Source organism: Meleagris gallopavo, chromosome 1 (genome assembly GCF_000146605.3).
Source record: "Meleagris gallopavo isolate NT-WF06-2002-E0010 breed Aviagen turkey brand Nicholas breeding stock chromosome 1, Turkey_5.1, whole genome shotgun sequence".
NCBI lineage: Eukaryota > Metazoa > Chordata > Aves > Galliformes > Phasianidae > Meleagris > Meleagris gallopavo.
In genome coordinates, this window is record NC_015011.2 from 190,569,436 (window position 1) to 190,572,174 (window position 2,739).

Consider the following 2,739-nt stretch of genomic DNA (forward strand, 5'->3'; position numbering starts at 1 on the left):
GAGGAAAGGCACCATGGGGCTGGGCTGGGCCCATGGGGGAGGAAAGACACCATGGGGCTGGGCTGGGGCTCAGTGGGATGGAGATATGCTATGGGGCTGGGTTAGGGCTCAATGTGGAGGAGTGGTGCCGTGGGGCTGGGTTGGGACTTACGGGGGAGGAAAGGCACCATGGGAATGGGCTAGGGCCAGTGGGTGGAAGGGGAGGGTGGCCATAGCTCTGGGGACACGTTGAGTTTCGGCCTGGGCTGGGGCTCTGGGTGGGCCAGGGTTCAAGGTGGGCAGTACTGTAGCTCAGGGGCGCCTTTTAGGAAGGGGGGGAATCTCTCACCGCGTCTCTGGGTCACCCCAAGATGTCTGCGTGGCCGGGTATGGGTGCTCTGGAAGGAATGAGATCCTGCAGCTGCTGCCACCACCAACACTGCAAGCAAAGGAGAATCAGGTGGGTGCTGCAGCCAGGCAGATGCAGAAGGGGCTCGCTGAGATGTGGTTCCACTGAGGAGCCACAGTGCTGAGGGTTATCCCTCGAGTGGGTGATGTCTGAGCTGAAGTAAGAAGTGGTGTTTTGCCAGGTTGGTACAGGCAGCAACAAACCACGGCAGAGCTTTTGGCAGGAGTCTTATCTGTAGCTTTTTCCCTGAAGTATATCAGGATCTTTCAATCCTACGGTTGAAATCAGCGTTCAGTGGACAGGTTTCTTTCTGTGTATTAACTGACCACGCTGCATTCTGTGCCATTAAATGGGAAGAAACGGCTTTGCCTTTGATTTCCAGGGTCTGTGTCCCCAGAGAGATTTCAAGGTGGAATGTGGAGGGTTCTCAAAACGCCCTGTTTACAACCTGAAACACGTGCCAGGCACCAGGTATGGCCAACAAAATCCTTTTGGGGCACTGGGGGGTGGAGGAGGGGCTCGTCCTCTTTGTACTCAGCTGCTTCCCAACACAGCTGGTGGGAGCTGAGAGCTCTGTGAGTCTGGGCAGAGAGCACTGGCCTTCCCAGAACCACATCTTAATGTTCAGAGTGCAGCAGTGTGTTGGGGTGCACTGTGTTGGGGTGCTGCTGCTGTGCTCAGAGCTGTCGCGGTGCATCGTGCATCACCCTTGAGGCTGCAGGCAGTGATCTTTGACTATTTAACCAGCTCTCTTGGCTCACTTTTCCTTTCAGGATCTGTTCCCATTCAGTTCTTTCCAAGAAGGTCCTGGAAGAGGCTCAGTTTAACACTCCTCGAGTCCAGGGTTGTGACCTCACTGCCCTGCTTTCCCCCTGGCAGGATACAGAGCTTCACAGTCCCGTGGTCTCTGCCTCCAGGGCTGCTCCCAGCCTCCACCTCTCCTTGTTTGTCAGTACAAGGTTCAGCCACGCACCTCTCCCCTCTGGCTCCTCCACCACCTGAGTCAGGAGGTTTCCATCAGTGCTTGCCAGGAGCTTCCTGGCTTGTCTGTGCCTCGCTGTGCTGTTCCTCCAGCAGATGTCAGGGTGGCTGTAGTCCCCCTGTGACCACAAGCCTGCTTCCCACTGTCTGTAAAAGATCTTATCAACTTCCTGATCAGGCAGCCTGTAGCAAACACCCCCTCCGTTAATTCTTTCACACCGGCTCTCGACCCACGTGTTGTCCACCCCGAGGCTGAGCTCTGTTTGTTCCAGGTGTCCTCTCACAGAAACGGCGGCTCGGCCGCCTCACCTTCCTTTCTGACTTCCTTAAGCATCACGTGGCTGTTGGTGGCAGTGTTTCGATCACGTGAGTGGTTCCACCACACCTCTGCAATGGCAGTGAGAGCTGAGCCCCGTGACTGCGCTCACAGCTCTGCTCCTTCCCGTTTTCTTCCTGCTCTTCCTGTTTGGTGAGATGAAAGCCATCTCTCAGTTGTCAGCCCTCGAATGGGGTCCTGTGGGTATAGAAGCCATGGAAACAGCCCGTTCCTTACTTGTAAAACCTGCCTTCTCCTCTCCTCTTTTACGTTAGCTTGCAGGGTTGAGGAGGAAGCAACCTGGACCTGCAGACCCTTATCCACCATCCCGGAGCTCTGAAATCCTATTAGCTAGGGCCCAAGTTGCCCTTGGTATCATTGATGCTCGTGTGGGCAGTAAGAAACCAGATGAGGTTCAACACAAGCAAGTGTAGGGTCTTACACCTAGGGAGGAATAATTGCATGCACCAATACAGGCTGGATGATGAGCTGCTGGAGAGGAGCTCTGCAGAGAGGGACCTGGGCGTCCTGGTGGACGACAGGTTGGCCATGAGCCAGCAGTGTGCCCTCGTGGCCAAGAAGGCCGATGGCATTCTGGGGTGCATTAAGAAGAGCGTGTCCAGCAGGTTGAGGGAGGTGATCCTCCCCCTCTGCTCTGCCCTGGTAAGGCCTCATCTGGAGTACTGTGTCCAGTTCTGGGCTCCCCAGTACAAAAAAGACAGGGATCTCTTGGAAAGAGTCCAGCGGAGGGCCACAAAGATGGTGAAGGGCCTGCAGCATCTCCCCTATGAAGAAAGGCTGAGTGAACTGGGTCTGTTTAGCCTTGAGAAAAGACGACTGAGAGGGGACCTGATCCAGGTTTATAAATATCTGAGGTGTGGCGGCCATAGCGGTGAGGCCAGTCTCTTTTCAGTGGTACGTGGAGACAGGACGAGGGGAAACGGACATCAGCTGCAGCACAGGAAGTTTCGCACGACTGTGCGTAAGAACTTCTTCACGGTGAGGTGACGGAGCACTGGAACAGGCTGCCCAGGGAGGTTGTGGAGTCTCCTTC

General features: G+C 55.6%; 1 long non-coding RNA gene across 1 annotated transcript; it reads left to right on the forward strand.

Annotated features, from left to right (window-relative positions):
• Positions 1–322: 322 nt before the first annotated feature.
• LOC104909452 lies at positions 323–1,241 on the forward strand. Its single transcript, XR_792326.3, has 3 exons — positions 323–439; positions 771–859; positions 1,162–1,241. It is a non-coding gene; the product is annotated as an uncharacterized LOC104909452 (long non-coding RNA).
• Positions 1,242–2,739: the final 1,498 nt, after the last annotated feature.